The 19,297-nt window shown below is 36.6% G+C and overlaps 1 pseudogene; it reads left to right on the top strand.

Moving 5' to 3' along the window:
- The first annotated feature begins 2,120 nt into the window (after positions 1-2,120).
- LOC104984287 lies at positions 2,121-3,586 on the top strand (annotated as a pseudogene).
- The last annotated feature ends 15,711 nt before the right edge of the window (positions 3,587-19,297 follow it).

Below are 19,297 nucleotides of genomic sequence, written 5' to 3'. Positions count from 1 at the left end.
AGAATTTATAAAAAATAGAATTTTACAATTTAAATGTTGCAAAACTCATTTAACTCCTTTAGTGCTTACTGAATTTATTCATTTCTCATTCTTTTGCAATAATAATGCTAAAGTAGATACATAGAATTTAAGATAACTAAGTTTAGGAAAACAATTGGAAACAGATTAAGAGAAAATGATACTGAAAAGGGTAACCAGTACTTTTGACAAGTCATGATAGGATATAAGACCTGGTTCTTAAATTCAAGGAACCAACTGTACTGAAAACCAGCACCTAGTTTTCTTTTTTCTCCTGTATACCTAGCTACAGTATGCTTCCCATTCACCCTTTGCAACAAGAGTAGGCATGCTACTGAGTCCTGACCAATGAAATTTGGGTCACAGAGATGTGCAACACTTCCACACCCGGCTTTCCCCTTCTGCTAATTGAATGGATCCTACTCTAGGACTCAAGGGAGGATAGACCAGCGAATTAGAAGGAGCCTGGGTTTTCAAATGACCACGAAAGTGGTTTACAACCAGAAACACATACATTAACTTTTGTGTGAGTAAGAAATAACTCCTATTGCATTAAGCCACTGACATTTTGGAGTTTAATGCTTAGCATAACCAATTTAGTAAAGCAAAGAGAAACTTTAAAAAGTTAAACATTTTACTTCAGTACACATATACATACATATAAGCTCATGTATAACTGGAGAAATCTGAACAAGATCTGTGGATTTTCCCCATGTCAAATTCTTGGCATCCTTATTATGCTATAGTTATACAGGATGTTAACTTTGGGGGAATCTAAGTGGAAAAGTACAGAGACCTTCCTGTACATTTATTTGCAACATCCTATATATCTATAATTATAGCAAAATAATTTAAAATTTTAAACATTTCCCTTGATTAGAGGTAAAAATTGTTTCAAATATTTAGGGAAAATCAAATTTTATTTTTCTTATTTGCTCACTATATAGGTACAAATGAGGCATTTATATCATGAAAAAATTTGTAGAATATAGAAACTGTCAAAGTGGAGATTTTACATCTAATTCTTATAGTAACTTTTCACAAAAACTGGAAGACAGTATAAGTTGAAGCATTATTTGGTAAAGATGATTTGATAATGATCTAAAATGATATGATCCAAAAGCATAAGTGTCTATTTGAAAAACTAGATTTTAAACAAACAAACAAAAAAAAGATAACAGCTGAGAGTTTTTCAAGCAATTTTTATTTTGATTCATACTAGATAACGCTCATATCCACAACACACACCCATGTGTATCAAGTTCAGCTTCCCTCTACCACTCAGAAAGAAGATGATGGAATCAAGAGCATCGGAACAATACAATCATTAAACCAACCTTGACTTCGCTCTTACTTACTTTTTAATATAAATTATTTGTCTTCTTCAGGACTTTCTTATTGTCAAAAAATAAGTAGTAATACACTGTGGAAGAACTCTTTGCTAACTCTTTGTGGTTAGAAAGAATCCACTAGAGTGAGTTTCTTGGTCTGTCAGACAAAGCTAAGACCTATACCCTATGGCTTTTTGACAAGTAGGCAAATCATATCATGCTGCCTGTAAAACTCGATGTCTCTACCATCTCTTTACCAGAGTGGGTTCCACATGGCATCTACCTCACTGGAGATGTGATGCCTGTGATCACTAGAGCAGGAGTTCCTTACTTTTATTGCAAATGTGTTAGTTGCTCAGTCGTGTCCAACTCTTTACAATCCTATGGACTGTAGTCCACCAGGCTCTCTGTCCTTGGAATTCTCAAGGCAAGAATATTGGAGTGGGTAGCCATTTTCTTCTCCAGAGGATCTTCCCAACCCAGGGCTTCAATCCCAGTCTCCTTCATTGTAGGTGGATTCTTTTCCAGCTGAGCCACCAGAGAAGAAGAAGCCACATTTTACTGAAAGAATTGTGCATTTTATCCTTGTGCCCCAGCAAAGTAAGAACATACAAGGATGAGAAATTTCTTATAGGAAAGAGGTTCAAAGAATGAGACAGCTAAAAAGAGTGACAAATATCTGCTAGACAGCACATATATAGATTAACATTTAAAATAAGATGTTATTGGGGAGCTGCAGTTGCAGCTCCTCTCACAAACTGAGATGCTGGGATGAGGGCCCAGGCCAACAGTGGTCTGGAGCACTTCTGCAGCCAGGGCAAGGCTCTACAATGCTTCCAGGTATGGACTTGCTCCTCTTCTGCAGGCCTATGCCTCCATGCTCATGGTCAATGAGTGGGGTAACCACTGTGAGTTCTGCTTCACCAGGAAAGGAGGATTGTCCAAATGTGGAAGATGCAGCAGGCATTTTACTGTAAGGTAGCATGTGAGAAAGATGACTGGCTGATGCACAAGCTGGAATGTTCTCCCATAGTTGTTCTGGGGGAAAACTGAAATCCCTCAGAGACTGTAAGGTTAATTGCAAGAATTCTGGCTATACATAAATTCTACCCAGAAAGAACACCTTCAGAGAAATGGTTAGCCATGAAGGAGTTGGAGTCACCTCTGGGTAAATTAGATAATGAGAAGAAGGATTTGATTCAGAATGACCTTGCTGCTCTGTATCACTTTCATTCCAAGCACTTTCAGTTCCCCAAAAATGATATCCTGGTAGTACTCTTCATACAGGTTAACTGTCATGGATTTACAATTGAAGATGAAGAACTTTCTCTTTTGGGATCAGCAATATTTGCTGATTTTGCACCAATGTCATTGTGACCTGCAAAGGGACCCTGGCAGAAGTCAGAGAAATCCACCCAGGAGAGGAGACTTTTACCAGCTATGTTGACCTCCTGTACTCAACAGAAGATATGAATGACTGGTTAAGAGATTCTTATTTTTTTTACTTGTAAGAGCAAGGATGTACCAACAAAGTCAAGGATAAGGCCAAGGCGGAAATCTGGAAGTTCACCTATCCCCCAGAGGCAGAGACATGATCAGATATGTTTGCAATGTATTGAGTTACAAAGGGCCAAGCACTACACGAGGTCCCCATTGAGCTGCTGGAGATTTGTGAACTCAGCCAGAAGAGCTGCGTGTTTGAGAACAGTAACATGTATAGGATGCACATGATGTGCCAAACCATGGCATCTGCTTGTACATGCAGAACTGGGAGGGAGCCCTGTCGTACAGACAGAAAATCACCCAGCCCTACAGTAAGCATTGTCCTCTGTATGCCCTCAGCCTCCATGTGGCTGAAGTTAGGAAGACTGTAGGTGGACCTGGAGAACAAAGCTTCCGGGGAGAGAGCCCTGAAGAAAGCCATTATCAGCATGGAAGTTCGTGTGTGTGTGTTTAGTTGCTTGGTCATGTCCAACATTTTGCAACCCCATGGATGGTAGCTTTGCAGATTTCTCTGTCCATGGAATTTTCCAAGCAAGAATACTGGAGTGGGTTGCCATTTCTTACTCTAGGGGATCTCCCTGACTCCGGGATTGAACCCACGTCTCCTATATCTCCTTCATTGTCAGGTGGGTTCTTTACCACTTCACCATCTGAGAAGTACCAACAAAGAAGTAGCTTATGGCCGAGATAACCTGTACATTTCTGAGATCAAACAGGAACTGGAAAATCACTGAAAGTATGCCAATATTTTAGTTTTTATTTAAACCCTGGTGCAGAAACCTTCGAGAATTTGACATTTCAAATCATACACATCATGCCAGCATTTCTGTAAACTCAATGGAAGGGAAACATAACTTGAACTTAAACCTTATAGATGGCTTACTTGGACTTTGGTCTTAATCTTTTACCTTAATATCAAATTATTATTTGAATGCTATTTTTTTCTGTAAGAGATAATAGCATGGTTTCATATATTATACTTCAGACAGATTGAGTTTAAAAACGCAGTTATTTTTTCCTTCATGCCTACTGTAATGTTCTGAACAAACATGAATGATGAAAGAAAATTTAAAAGATAGCAGTAAAAAATGAATAAATAAAATGTTATTTTTCTACTTGGCAGTTAAGAATTATGGCAAACACTGCCTCAGTCAGGTGATGAAGGTCAACCTCTCCCAAATAATAATTCATGTGCCCCCAGCACAGTGTGGTATCACGAGAATGGAAGTGCATCTCTGTGACCATCCTCCCCCAAAAGCACAATCTCATTTAACAATGAGAAAAGCATCAGGCAAGAGACAAAATATCTGAAGAGCACTCTTCAAAATAAAATCATCAAAAATAGGCAAAGACTGAGACTCTGTCATAAGGCAGAGAAGGTGAAGGAGACATGATGACTAAATATAATGTCCTGGAAGGGATCCTGGAACATAAAAGACATAGGAAAAAATTAGCGAACCCTAAATAAAATGTAGAGTACCTCTCAGACTTTTGGCTAAGATCAAATGTGAATAAAATGAGGAGTTCAGTTAAAAGTAATGTACCAATGTTGGCTTCTTAGTTGTGACACATGTGCCATAGTAATATAACATTAATAATAAGGGAAACTGGGCATGTGAAGGGTATAGGGGAACTCGCTGCACTGTCTTTTCAACTTTTATTTAAAAAAAAAATAAAAACTATTATTAAAAAAGAATACCTTTGCACCAGCTGGTTAATGTTCTTGTGGACACTGGAGTGAAAATATTCCCCCATTTTTTCCCTCACTTTTCAATAATGACTGGTAAAGTATGTTATGACAAGAGTTTTACTTTTAAGTTTTTTAAGACATCATGATACCATTGTCATTTGTGGCTTCTTTTCATTTTAACCAAGATTGATTCAAAGTATTTAAGCCTTGTAATTTTCTGTTTCAACAGTGTCTCACAAATAATCACAAGCAACTGCGACTAACAATTTCCATAGACTATTAGATCTGGAAAATATTCCTGTGCTGATGTTATATCTGGACAGTAGTGGTTCAGAGTTACATATCCTGATAGACTCTGGGGCTGGGAATATTCTTATTCATATTAAAAATGGGATTTAGCCTGTAATTGTGAACATTAAGGGGTTACGTCAGTTATTCTCATTGAATGAAAGGCATATCTCTTCTCCATATGGAGGTAAGCTGTGGGGGATTTACCACAGGAATTTAACAAACTATTATAAAGTTGTTCTGAACATTTTCAAAAAATAATATTACTTATAAAACTGATGTGTAACCAAAACATACTAGATTGAACCCTTTAATTAAAGTCAAATTAGTATTCAAGAACATACCTGCATGTCTGAATTCTCAACCACTGAGGAGTAACTTTATTAAAAAGTATTATTTAAACCTGATTAGCTGCTGACTCTGCCAGAATGTCAAAAGAGAAGGAATTGTAAACCTTTTGGGCAGGGTATGGGTCTGGTGGGAAGATTTTGTAGCAACCCTGTGTTCACAGACATACAGTAAACATTCTGTCTAACCAGAACGTACCTCTCTGCTGATTTCAAACTAGTTTGGTGTTCATGATGCTCATAATGTTTCAAACATCCAGCTAGTTCTGATGTTTAAAACAAATAAAAGGGATTTAGTTATAACTTCTAGTGATACAGGCTGTTCTTTAAAGGATTCTCAAAGACACTTTTTACATGAAAACAATTATTAAAAGCAGCAGAAGGATAAGTTGTAATGAAATATAAACATATGACATTGTAAGAGAGGTATTTTTATATCTTAATGATGAAAATAATACTTAAGGACTTCTTTCAACTATATTGACAAAAGTAATTTATTTGAAAGTAGATCTCTGCCAATGTTTCCTTCTAATAAAAAATTTTGAGCAGAGTCTCAGAAACTAGCATAAAGATTTTTGGGTCATATAGCTACCCTAAAACTGGACCCAGGCATAGGATATGAACAACTCTGGCACAGAACTTGATAAACAACCTTAGTACAAAAATTTCCAATGCCAAGACAGTTAATTAATATATATCAAACCTGTCTGCATAGCTAAACATGCCCATTGTTTTTTGCTTTCTCATAAAAATTTTTTCATTCTGTTGATCATCGTTGAATCCTTGCCTCTCATTATTTCTATGTTATCTTTCTGTCCTTTGGGAATCTTTTGCCTCACCACTTAAATAAGAGATAAATCCACGCACCTATGGACACCTTATCTTTGACAAAGGAGGCAAGGATTGGAGAAAAGACAATCTCTTTAACAAGTGGTGCTGGAAAAACTGGTCAACCACTTGTAAAGGAATGAAACTAGAACACTTTCTAACACTATACACAAAAATAAACTCAAAATGGATTAAAGATCTAAATGTAAGACCAGAAACTATAAGACTCCTGAAGGAAAACATAGGCAAAATGTGCTCTGACATAAATCACAGCATGACCCACTTCCCAGAGTAGTGGAAATAAAAGCAAAAATAAACAAATGGGACATAATTAAACTTGAAAGCTTTTGCACAATGAAGGAAACTATAAGCAAGGTGAAAAGTGCCTTCAGAATAGAAGAAAATAGTAGCAAACAAAGCAACTGACAAAGAATTAATCTCAAAAATATACAAGCAACTCCTACAGCTCAATTTCAGAAAAATAAATGACCCAAACAAATAAATGGGCCCAAGAACTAAACAGACATTTCTCCAAAAAAGACATACAGATGGCTAACAAACACATGAAAAGATGCTCAACATCTCTCATTATCAGAGAAATGCAAATCAAAACCACAATGAGGGACCATTTCACACCGGTCAGAATGGCTGCTATCCAAAAGTCTACAAACAATAAATGCTGGAGAGGGTATGGAGAAAAGGGAACCCTCTTACACTGTTGGTGGGAATGCAAACTAGTACAGCCACCATGGAGAACTATGCGGAGATTCCTTAAAAAACTGGAAATAGAATTGCCATATGACCCAGCAATCCCACTGCTGGGCATACACACAGAGGAAACCAGAATTGAGAGAGACGCGTGTACCCCAGTGTTCATCGCAGTACTGCTTACAATAGCCAGGACATGGAAGCAACCTAGATGTCCATCAGCAGATGAATGGATAAGACAGCTGTGGTATATATACAGAATGGGATATTAGCTATTAAAAAGAATGCATTTGAATAAGTTTTAATGATGTGGATGAAACTGAAGCCTATAATAGAGTGAAGTAAGTCAGAAAGAAAACACCAATACTCTATATTAAGGCATATATATGGAATTTAGAAAGATGGTAACGATGACCCTATATGAGAGACAGCAAAACAGACACAGATGTAAAGAATGGACTTTTGGACTCTGTGGGAGAAGGCAAGGGGAGGATGATTTGAGAGAATAGCATTGAATCATGTATATTATCATATGTGAAATAGATCACCAGTTCAGGTTCGATGCATGAAACAGAGTCCTCAGGGCTGGTGCACTGGGATGACCCAGAGGAATGGGATGGGGAGGGAGGTGGGAAAGGGGTTCAGGATGGGGAACACATGTACAACCCATGGCTGATTCATGTCAATGTATGGCAAAGCTGAGTGAGCCAAGTAGGCTATGTGGGAGTAGCCAGTCATTTTTTTTTTTAAAGTTAAAATGCCTTTTGATATTGAGTTACATGAGCTGCTTATATATTTTAGAGATTAATGTTTTGTCAGTTGCTTCACTTGCAATTATTGTCTCCCATTCTGAAGTTTGTCTTATCATCTTATTTATGGTTTCCTTTGCTGTACAAAGACTTGTAAATTTGATTAGGTCTCATTTGTTTATTTTTGTTTCTATTTCCTTTACTCTGGAGGTGGGTCATAGAGGATCTTGCTATGATTTATGTCAAAGAGAGGTATGCCTATGTTTTCCTCTAAGAGCTTTATAGTTTCTAGTCTCACATTTAGGTCTTTAATCCATTTTGAGTTTTTGTTGTGTATCTATGGTGTTAGGAAGTGTTCTAATTTCATTCTTTAATATGTAGCTGTCCAGTTATCCCAGCACCACTTACTGAAGACATTGTTTTTTCTCCATTGTATATTCTTGCCTCCTTTGTGAAAGATAAGATGTGCATAGGTGCATGGATTTATCTCTGGGCTTTCTGTCTTGTTCCATTGGTCTATATTTCTGTTTTTGTGCCAGTACCATACAGTCTTGATGACTGTAGCTTTGTAGTATAGTCTGAAGTCAGGAAGGTTTATTCCTCTAGCTCTGTTTATCCTCCTCAAGATTGCTTTGGCTATTTGGGGTCTTTTGTATTTCCATACAAATGTGAAAGTTTTTGTTCTAGATCTGTGAAAAAGCCATTGGTGATTTGATAGGGAATGCATTAAATCTGTAGATTACTTTGAATAGTATTGTCATTTTCAGAATATTGATTTTTGCTACCCTAGATCATGACATATCTCTCCATCTGTTTGTGTCATCTGATTTTTTTCATGAGTGTCATAGTTTTCTATATACATGTCTTTTGTCTCCTTACATAGACTTATTCATAGATATTTTATTCTTTTGTGAATGAGATTGTTTCCTTAATTTCTCTGATTTTTTGTTGTTAGTGTATAATAATGCAAGGAATTTCTGTGTATTGATTTTGTATCCTATGACTTTACTAAATTCATTGATTATCTCTAATAATTTTCTGACAGTATCTTCAGTTGCAAGAGTGGGCAACTTTGTTTGTTCCTGATCTTAGAGGAAATGCTTTCGATTTTTTGCCATTGAGAATTATGTTTGCTGTGGGTTTGTCATATATGGTCTTTATTATGTTGAGATAGATTCCTTCTATGCCCCTTTTTCTGGAGTGCTTTTTATCATAAATGGTGCTGAATTTTGTCAAAAGTTTTTTCTGCATCTATTGAGATTATCATATGATTTTTATCTTTCAGTTTGTTAATATGGTGTATCACATTGATTGATTTGTATATATTAAAGAATCATTACATCCTTGGATTAAACCCAACTTGATTATGGTGTATGAGCCTTTTAATATGCTGTTGAATTCTGTTGCTAGAATTTTGTTGAGGATTTTTGCATCTATGTTCATCAGTGATATTGGCATGTAATTTTCTTTTTCTGTGATGTCTTTGGTTTTGGAATCAGGGTGATGGTGGCCTGATAGAATGAGTTTGAAGTGTTCCTTCTTCTGGAATTTTTTGGAAGAGTTTGAAAAGGATAGGCGCTAGCTCTTCTCTGAATGTTTGGTAGAATTGACTTGTGAAGCCATCTGGCCCTGGGCTTTTGTTTTAGGGGAGATTGTTTTTTATCACAATTTCAATTTTGGTGCTTGAGATTGATCTGCTCATAATTTCTATTTCTTCAAAGTTCAGTCTTGGAAAGTTGAATTTTTCTAAGAACTTGTTCATTTCTTCCAGTTTGTCCTAAAATGGCTTACAATTGCTCTTAGCAGTCTCTTACAATCTTTTGCATTTCTGCATTGTCTGTTGTGAAGACTTTTTCATTTCTAATTTTGTTGATTTGACTCTTCTCCCTTTTTTATTGATGAATATGGCTAATGGCTTGTCAATACTGTTTATCTTATCAAAGAAATAACTTTTAGTTTTATTGATCTTTGCTATAGGTTTCTTTTTCATTTATTTCTGCTCTGATCTTTATGATGTCTTTCCTTCTACTAATTTTAGGGGTTTTTGTTCTTTTTCCAATTGCTTTAGGTGTAAGGTTTGGTTGTTTATTCGATATTTTTCTTGTTTCTTAAGATAGGCTTGTAGTGCTATAAATTTCCTCTCAGAATTGCTTTTGCTGCATCCCATAGGTTTTGAGTCATAGTGTTTTCCTTGTCAAATGATTTTATGTATTTTTTTTTACTTCCTCTTTAATCTCTCCAGTAACCTGTTAGTTATTTAGATGCATATTGTTTAAACTCCAGGTGTTTGTATATTTTGTGTTTTTTTTTTCATGTAATTCATATCAAGTCTCATAGTGTTGTGTTCAGAAAAGATGCTTGATATGATTTCAAATCTTAAGTTTACCAAAGCTTGATTTGTGACCAAAGATGTGATCTATCCTGGAGAATGTTCTGTGTGTACTTAGGAAAGGGTATTCTTCTGCATTTGGATAGAATGTCCTGAAGAAATCAATTAGTTCCATCAGAAGACCCAAACAGATGTTCTTTCAAAGAAGACATTGAGACGGCCAAAAAAGTCTTGAAAAAATGCTCCACATTGCTTGTTATTAAAGAAATGAAAATCAAAACTACAATGAGGTATCATCTCATATGGATCAAAATGACCATTACAAACAGTAAATACTGGGGAGGATGTGGAGAAAAGGGAACTCTGTTGCACAGTTGCTGGTAATGTAAATTGATACAGCCACTATGCAGAACAGTATGGAGATTTCTTTAAAAACTAGGAATAAAACTACCATATGAACCAGTAATCCCACTATTGGGCATATACCCAGAGAAAACCACAATTTTAAAAGACAGTGTACCCCAGTGTTCATTTCAGCACTATTTATAATAGCTAGAACATGGGAGTGACCTAGATGTTCATCGACAGATGCATGGATAAAGGTTACGGTACATACATACAATGGAATACTACTTAGCCATAAAAAAGGGTGGATTTGAGTCAGTTCTACTGCAGTGGATGAACCTAAAGCCTGTTATATAGAGTGCAGTAAGTCAGAAAGAGAAAAACAAATTGTAAATTAACACATATATATGGAATGTGGAAAATGGTACTGGTGAACCTATTTGCAGGGCAGGAATAGAATACAGACATAGGGAACAGATTTGTGGACAGAGCAAGGGAAGGAGACGTTGGGACGAATCGAAAGAATAGCTCTGAAACATGCATTACCATATGTAAAATAGATCTTTAATGGGAAGTTGCTGTATATCACAGGGAGTTCAACCTGGTGCTCCATAACAACCTAGAGGGGTGGGGTGGAGGGCTGAGGAAGGTTCAAGAGGGAGGGGACATATGTATACTTATGGCTGATCCATTTTGTTGTGTGGCAGAAACCAACACAGCATAGTAAAGCAATTATCCTCCAGTTAATTTTTAAATCATTAAAAAAAAAAAACAACACTCTTGCATATGTCCCTATTCCTACCAAAGGTTGTGTTCTAGTCTGATAACTTAGACTCATTATTTCATTTTCTTGGAAAAGATAGATGAATCTAGTGGAAATAAAATAGCTTAATGTGAAACAGCCTTGGGTTGTGATTTGAGAAAACCTCACATTCTGGAGTCTGTTGGGTGGACACTGAGTAAGCTGTACTTCTTCAATGATTCCCAAGTCTCAGTTGTCTCTTGGGAACCATGGAGAAAGTTGTTAGGATCTCATAGATAAGGTAGGTTTGGGTCCTGATGAGAAAGTGATGACCAGTAATCATTGCTGAACTGGCTTGAAAATATGTTCAAATGTGAAATTGATACTTCAGTTGTCATGTGGCCTTTGCCTTGTAAATAGCATTAAGAATCTTTGGAAGTGGGGTGGGAAGTACTACCCATCATCCTGCCAATCTGAAAACTAATTTCAAATTACATATTCTTTTCTAGTTTCTGTGTATATATTTTTATGCAGTTGTAATTATATTTGTAAATAATTGTTTCTTGCTTTTTTTAGTAAATAAAATCCTCAAAAACAGTCACAAAACATACTGATCATGTTACCCACCAAAATTTTTTTTATAATAATTTTAATGGTTTAGGTATCAATGGCTGTGTATCAACTGTTATCCCTCTGCTCACGTGTCTTTCTACCCCAGGACTCAGGCTAAAGATAGCAGACAGAATATATCTGATAAAGGACTAATATTTAGAATATACTAAAAACTCCTATAGCTCAATAGTAAAGAAATAATCCTATTAAAAGAATCTGTAAAAAATAAGTAAATAAATAAAAGAATCTGGATAGACATTTCTCCAAAGAAGATGACAAAGGACCAGCAAGCAAAAGAAAGAATAATCAACATAATTATCCCCCAGGGAAATGCAAATCAAAAGCATAATGAAAGCACTTCACATCCACTAGAATTATTACAATCAAAAATATAAAAACAAATGTTGATGGGGATATACAGAAATTAAACTCCTCATCTGTTGCTGGTAAGAATGCATGATGATGCAGTTTGTTTGGAAAAGAGACTGCCTGCTTCTCAAAATGTCAAGTGTAGAGTTTTCATATGACTCAGCAATGCCACTTCTACATATGCATTTAAGAGAAATGAAAAAATGTCCACATAAAAACTTGCTCACAATTGTTGGTAGCAATGTTAGTCATTATAGTCAAAACATAGAAGCAACCTAAATGTCTATCAACTCATAAATGGATAAATAAAATGTAGTAAATTTATATATTAAAATATTATTTAGGAGTAAAAAGAAGTGAACTACTAATACATGCTAAAACATTGGTGAGCCTTGGGTAATTATGATAAATAAAAGAAGCCAGTCACAAATGACTCTTATTGTATAATTCAATTTAAAAATGTCCAGAATAGGCAAATATATAAATAGAAAATAGATTGATGGTCATCTAGAGCTAGAAATGTGGGGAGTGGTGCAGAGGGAAATAAGAAATCACTGGATGCAGGGTTTTTCCCTGAATGATTAACCTATTCTAAAATTCATGTGGGTGAATTCATAGCTCTGGGAATATATTAAAAATGATTGAATTCCACACTTTGTTTTTTAAATATCTTAATTGTGTTACAGTGTCATTATTTGAAAGATCAAAGTACGAATGCATTTATGATAAAGCATTTTCAAGGCTAGTCTCACTACAATTACCATGTTTCATATTGTACTTAGGAGGGCAGAACTTTCATTCATATGTATGACATATTGCATCTATATATGAACAATACATGGAAAAGACAATATGCACAGACTACAAAGAGATGGTTTTCTTGGTACATTGAGATAATCATTTGGAATATTCTGCACATTTGATCTTTTTTCTACATTTTGCTGTGAAGATATCCAGATCTCAGGATACTTTCTTGGCATTTTACCCCATACATTTAGTGAAGTCAGATAGGATGGAGAATTCCATTCCTAAGAAGAAAGTCAGCAATACATGCAACCAGATTGCCTTGAGCAATGATCTGAGGCTCACCTGTCTCATACCTTTCTCAGTAGCAAGGGCAGGAATCTTGGACAGGAAGGCCCTTCATGGGGTTCGGTGCTGAGGACGAGGGTGACCTCTGGACTTTTGCAAGTGTGGACTGGAGCTGTTTGTGTTTCTAAGCAAACTCTATCCCTTGTTGACTCTAGTGTTCAGTAAAAACTGCAAGGAAACGGGACTGCTAAAGAACATTGTCATACCCTGTTCTTGACTTCGCCTGCCCAATAAGAGTGAAAGTCACAGATAATGCCACACACTTTGATTACAAATCAAATGTTACTATTTAACATTTAAATAAAATAACAAAATACATTAGTGTTAAATTTCTCTACTAAAATGCACTATAAAACCACAGATTTCATTAAAGTATTGATTTAAATTCTATTTTGTCTGATGAAAGTATTGCTACCCCAGCTTTCTTTTCATTTCTGTTTGTGTGGAATACCTTTTTCTACCCCCTTACTTTTAATCTGTGTGTGCCTTTAGATCTGAAATGTCTGTTGTAGGCAATATACACACGACCTTGTTTGTGTATCCATCAAGGGACTCTATGGCTTTTGATTGGGGCATTCAGTTCATTTACATTTAAAATAAATATTGAAATATTTGCTTTTATTGTTGTCATTTTGTTAGTGGTTCTGGGGTTGTTTTGTAGGTCTTTTTATTTCTTCTTCATTTGCTCATTTTCTCTGTGATGTGGACTGATTTTTTTTTTAACTGTTATTTTTGGATGCCTTGTGTGTGTGTGTGTGTATGAGAGAGAGATTCTTGGTTAGCAGTTATTGGTTTTTTGTTTGTTTGTTTCTTCTTCATTTGATCATTTTCTCTGTGATGTGAACTGATTTATTTAATTTTTCTGTTATTTTTGGATGCCTTCTGTGTGTGCTTGTGTGTGTGTGATAGATTCTTGGTTTGCAGTTACTATGAGGTTCATCTATAGCCATGTGTGTGTGTGTGTGTGTGTCTGTGTGTGTGTATGTGTGTAAGATAAGTTGATAATCTCTTAACTTTGAACACATTCTAACATTCCTTAATTTTTGCCCTTCCACAAACATTTAATGTTTTCAACATCATACTTCACATATTTTGCTTTATGTATTCCTTAATTATTTATTGTGAATAGAGTTGATCTTACTATTTTTGCATTTTAACCTTCCTTTGAGCTTTATAAGTGGTTCACGTTTGCCTTTACCAAAGAGATTTTTATTTCATGTTTATATTTCCTGGGTAATATTTTTCTGCTTAAAGAAGGCCCTTTAGCATTTCTCATAAAGTCAGTTTAGTGATACAAAACTATTTTATGGGCTCTAAAATCACGGCAGATGGTGACTTCAGCCATGAAATTAAAAGACTCTTACTCCTTGAAAGGAAAGTTATGACCAACTTAGACAGCATATTGAAAAGCAGAGACATTACTTTGCCAACAAAGGTCCATCTAGTCAAGGCTATGGTTTTTCCAGTAGTCATGTATGGATGTGAGAGTTAGACTATAAAGATAGCTGAGCACTGAAGAATTGATGCTTTTGAACTGTGGTGTTGGAGAAGACTCTCGAGAGTCTCTTGAACTGCAAGGAGATCCAACCAGTCCATCCTAAAGGAGACCAGTCCTGAATATTCATTGGAAGGACCGGTGTTAAAGCTGAAACTCCAATACTTTGGCCACCTGATGTGAAGAGCTGACTCATTGGAAAGACCCTGGGAATGATTGAAGGTGGGAGGAGAAAGGGACAGGAGAGGATGAGATGGTTGGAAGGCATCACCGACTCAGTGGACATGAGTGTAAACTCCAGGAGTTGGTAATGGACAGAGGAGCCTGGCATGCTGCAGTCCATGGAGTTGCAAAGAGTTGGACACAACTGAGTGACTGAACTAAACTGAATTGAAGTGAAACTCTTTTAGCTTTTGCTTGTCTGTAAAATTCATTATCTGTCCTTCAAATATTAATTATGTCTTTGATGGGTGGAGTATTCTTGATTCTAGGTTTTTTCCCTTTCACCACTTAGAATGTATTGTGTTACTCCCTTCTGAAGCCTTCAGAGTTTCTGCTGAAAAGTAAGCTCATAGTCTTATGGGAATTCCTTTGTACATAAGTAGCTACTTTTCCCTTGGAGATTTTAAGATTCTCCATTTATTTTTAATTTTTTCTATTTTAATTACCATGTGTCTTAATGTAGACTTCTTTGAGTTAATCTTGCTTGGGGATTTCTTTGTTCCTTAGACCTAGATATCAGTTTCCTTCCCCAGGTTCTGCCATAAGGATGATGTCATCTGCATATCTGAGATTGATTGTTATTGATATTGATACTGAAATACCAATAACTTCAGATATGCAGATGATACCACCCTTATGGCAGAAAGTGGAGAGGAACTAAAGAGCCTCTTGATGAAAGTGAAAGAGGAGAGTGAAAAAGCTGGCTTAAAACTCAACATTCAAAAAGCTAAGATCATGACATCTGGTCCTATCACTTCATGGCAAACAGAAGGGGAAATAATGGAAACAGTGACAGACTTTATTTTCTTGGATTCCAAAATCACTGCAGATAATGACTGCAGCCATGAAAGTAAAAGATGCTTGCTCCTTGGAAGAAAGGCTATGACCAACCTAGACAGCATATTAAAAAGCAGAGACATTCCCTTCCTGAGAAAGGTCCATCTAGTCAAAGCTATGGTTTTTCCAGTGGTCATGTATGGATGTGAGAGTTGGACTATAAAGAAAACTGAGTGCTAAAGAATTTATGCTTTTGAACTGTGTGTTGGAGAAGACTCTTGAGAGTCTCTTGGACTGTAAGGAGATCCAACCAGCCCATCCTAAAGGAGATCAGTCCTGAATATTCATTGGAAGGATTGATGCTGCTGTTGAAGCTCCAATACTTTGGCCACCTGAGGTGAAGAACTGACTTACTAGAAATGACCTTGATTCTGGGAAAGATTGAGGGCAGGAGGAGAAGGGGGTGACAGAGGATGAGATGGTTGGATGGCATCACCGACTCTATGGATATGAGTTTGAGCAAGTTCCAGGAGCTGGTGATGGCCTGGCATCCTGCAGTCCATGGGGTCTCAGAAAGTCAGACACAACTGAGCAACTGAACTGAACCTCCCAGTTAGGGAAATTTTCAGCCATTATTCGTTCAAATAAACTCTCTGTTCCTTTCTCTCTGCTGTCTCCTTCTGAGACCCTATAATGTGAATATTAGTATTCTTAATGTTTTCCCAGCAGTCTCTTAAACTGTATTAATTCTTCTTAATGCTATTTTCTGTTGAGCTTGAGTAATTTTCACTATCTATCTTCCAGTTCACTGATCTATTCCTCCGAATCATTTAATCTACTGTTGCTTCTTTATATGGCATTTTTAGTTTCAGTTATTGTATTCTTCAGCTCTGTTTGATTCTTCTCTATATTTTCTAACTCTGTTAAAACCTTCAGTGTGTTTATTCATTCTTCTCTTGAGTTCATTGAGCATCTTTATTCTCATTACTTTAAGCTCTATCAGTTAGATTGCTTATCTTCACTTTATTTAGATCTTTTTTCTGAGGTTTTATCTTATTCCTTCGTTTGGAACACATTGCTCTGTATCTTCGTTTTGCCTAATTCTCTGTTTATTTTTTAATTGTTATGTAGTTCAATTACATTTCTAAGTCTTGGAGAAGTAGTTATGTTGGAGATGTCCTGTGAGGACCAATAGCACATTCTCCTCTAATCACCAGAACAATGTGCTGTAGGGATTTCCCTTTTTAGTCTGTGCAAGCCCTTCTGCTGTGGTCAGTCTAGTTATTATGGGTATGCAGGAGGGCATGACTGGCTTTCAGCCCAAATTGGCTGCCAAGTCTTGCTTTATAGAGTGGTTGCCAAGTTCTGTGTAGCTAGCTCTGAGATCTACAGGCTCCCAGGATTTGTGCTGGCTTTCTGGTGAGCAGGGCTGTGTCCCAGAAGAGGAGCTGCAGGACATGGCATGGGTGGTTAAACCCCTGGCACTAATAGGCTACAGGAGGAACTCTCAAATGGCACTTGCCAGAATTAGTGTCCTTATAGAAGAACAAGTTTACCCAAATGGCCTCTTCTTGAATCTCTGTCCCCAGGGGGAGTTCCGTTTAACTTCTACCTCTCTAAGAGACTTGCTACAATCAGCAAGTGGTTCTGATCTAGGCTCCTTTCAATCTACTGCCCCTGTACTGAACTCAGAATGTATGAGATTTTTGTGTGTACCATTTAAGAAGAGAGTCTCTGTTTTCTGCAACACTCTGGCTCTTCTATATGCAAGCACTGCTGGCTTTCAAAACCAGATGTTCCAGGCTCTTGTCTTCTAGGTTCAGGACTCCCAGGTTTTGGAGCCCAATAGGAGCTCAGACCCCCTTTTCCTTGTGAAAAACCTCTACAGTAATGATTATCTTTCCATTTTGGGGGTCATCTCCCCAGAGGTGTGGGTCTTGACTGCACTGAATCTTTGTCCCTTCTACCTGTCTCATTGTGGTTTCTTATTTATGTCTTTAGTTGCAGAGAATCTTTTCTGCTAATTTACATGTTGTTACTATAGATAGCTGCTTTGCAAATAGTAAATATGGTGTGCCTGTGAGTGGAGGTGAGTTTAGAGACTTCCTACTCCACTGTCTTCATCACATTCTGTACATATTAAACAGATGAGTTATATGCTATGTACATCATACCTCAGTAAAACCATTACTAAAAATATATAATAGGGGCTACTTAAACCAATCATTTAAACAATATATGTGGAAAAATTGAAAGGACAGTTGCAGAAACTGGTCAAGCAACAGTTTTCACAGTAAGCAAAGTTTCATGTTGTCAGTGAACTATTGATAATCCATAGTTCTGATCAGTCAACCAAGAGAATTAAAATTTTCCCTAAAAAGATAAAAAGATGACTTCAAAAAGGAGATTAAGGTCTCATTTGCCTATCTGAACTGTTGTCCAAGGATAATTTGTTTGAAAATTAATATATGGGTAGTAATGTCTCACCAACATCAAAGTGGAGCCAGAGAACATCATATATCTTATGGATATTCTGTGTCATAAATACAAACTGACCTCACAAGTTTAATAGGACAATCTCATCTTCAGAATCTTTGGCACAAAAATTGACTGAAGTATTTAGAAGCCTTATGCAAACTGAAAAGGAATATTCTACTTTGTCAAAACAAAAATGGGAGTATTTTATTAATCTAATTAATTAATTAATTATTAATAATTAATTATTATAATTATTTTATAATTAATTAATTAAATGTTTTTGTTATTAATTATTATTTATTCCAATATCAGCATGTTCCAGCCTTACTAGATATTGTAATCTCCATAGATCCATTGATCAGGAAGGCATAGACAATGAGAGATGTGTGGGCTTGTATAAAGACCTTGAGAATGCACCTTGAAGGGAGAGGAAGAATGCATTATCTCTACTTCTGTTCAAAGGAAATCTGCTGCCTACTTCACCAAGACCACAGATATGTACTCTGAATAATTAACTATAACTATGAATCCTCACCTGGAGGAGGGCATGGCAATCTACTCCAGTATTCTTGTCTGGAGAATCCCATAGACAGAGGAGCCTGGGGGTCTATGGTCCATATGTTTGCAAAGACTCAGACACAACTGAATGAACTCAGCACATACACATGCATAAATCCTCAGTGTTGAGATGTGTGTATTTGTGTGTGTGTGCCTGCTTGTGATTGAACTCTCATAATTGATGAACATATTTTAAAAAATATGTCTAGTATTTTATTTCTAGATACTGTTTTCTAAGCTTTCTTCTCTAAATTCTCCTATTTGTAGAAATAACATTTCCCTCTTCATTTGAAAATAGGCCTCAGTTCCTTTTAAATATTAAATTATAAGTATTATTTGAAAACCCTGATGATAAAGAAAACCATCTGAGCTAGTTCATGCACCTTGTCATAGGAAGTCATCATCGACATAAGATTACCTAGTCAGAAGATGCAGACTTAAGAGAAGGGACATGTGGACACAGAGGGGGAAAGGGAAGTTGAGATGAATTGGGAGAGTAGGATTGACATAAATCTCTACTGTGTGTAAACTAGATAGCTAGTAGGAAGCTGCTGTGGAACACAGGGACCTCGGCCCAGTGCTCCATGAGACCTAGAGGGATAGGATTTGGGGTGTGTGAGGGAGGTTTAAGATGGAAGGGATATATGTATACATATAGCTGATTCTGTGGTGTTGGAGAAGACTCTTGAGAGTCCCTTGGACTGCAAGGAGATCCAACCAGTCCATTCTGAAGGAGATCAGCCCTGGGATTTCTTTGGAAGGAATGATGCTAAAGCTGAAACTCCAGTACTTTGGCCACCTCATGCGAAGAGTTGA

The sequence above is a fragment of the Bison bison genome, unplaced genomic scaffold (genome assembly GCF_000754665.1).
Source record: "Bison bison bison isolate TAMUID 2011002044 unplaced genomic scaffold, Bison_UMD1.0 scf7180017863975, whole genome shotgun sequence".
NCBI lineage: Eukaryota > Metazoa > Chordata > Mammalia > Artiodactyla > Bovidae > Bison > Bison bison.
This window is presented reverse-complemented; position numbering and strand designations above follow the sequence as displayed.